We start from the raw sequence: 843 nt of genomic DNA, 5'->3' as shown, positions 1-843 counted from the left end.
GACACCTGTTGGGACCTGTTTCTTCAGGAGACACCTGTTGGCACCTGTTTCCCCAGGAGGCCACCTGTTGGGACCTGTTTCTGCAAGAGGCCACGTGTTGGGACCTGTTTCTCCAGGAGGCCACGTGTTGGGACCTGTTTCTCCAGGAGACCACCTATTGTGACCTGTTTCTCCAGGAGACACCTGTTGGGACCTGTTTCTGCAGGAGACACCTGTTGGGACCTGTTTCTCAGGAGACCACCTATTGTGACCTGTTTCTCCGGGAGACACCTGTTGGGATCTGTTTTTGCAGGAGACCACCTGTTGGGACCTGTTTCTCCAGGAGGCACCTGTTGGGACCTATTTCTCCAGGAGGCCACCTGTTGGGACCTGTTTCTGCAGGAGACCACCTATTGGGACCTGTTTCTCTAGGAGCCCACCTGTTGGGACCTGTTTCTCCAGGTGTCTTCTCTTTTTGAGTCAGAGGAGTGGATTCTGGAAAGAAAAGATGTCGCTGGAAAGATTGCACAGTACCAGTCAGGCAGGCAGTGATCCGGACACACTATGACTCTGTACCACCCATGCAGTGAGTGACACTGTCACCTTGTCATAGGCTCTGATCCACCGACACCTTCTGCAGTTCCAGGATTTTTTTTACACAGTTGATCTTGGTGCCGATTTCCCGAGTTTGTTGGTGGGAGCTGGATGTAGTTGGGATCAGGTGTATCGCTCATAACCTCCTGTCTCCTCATTTCAGTGGCGCACTCAGGGAACCAATGGTCAGCAGAGCAGGGACCCAACCAGGCTATGAACCTGGGTAACTCCCGTCACTCACTCTCTCTCTCTCTCTCTCTTCCTAGGTTT

This window comes from Pristiophorus japonicus, unplaced genomic scaffold, assembly GCF_044704955.1.
Source record: "Pristiophorus japonicus isolate sPriJap1 unplaced genomic scaffold, sPriJap1.hap1 HAP1_SCAFFOLD_533, whole genome shotgun sequence".
NCBI classification, from domain to species: Eukaryota; Metazoa; Chordata; class Chondrichthyes; family Pristiophoridae; genus Pristiophorus; species Pristiophorus japonicus.
This window is presented reverse-complemented; position numbering follows the sequence as displayed.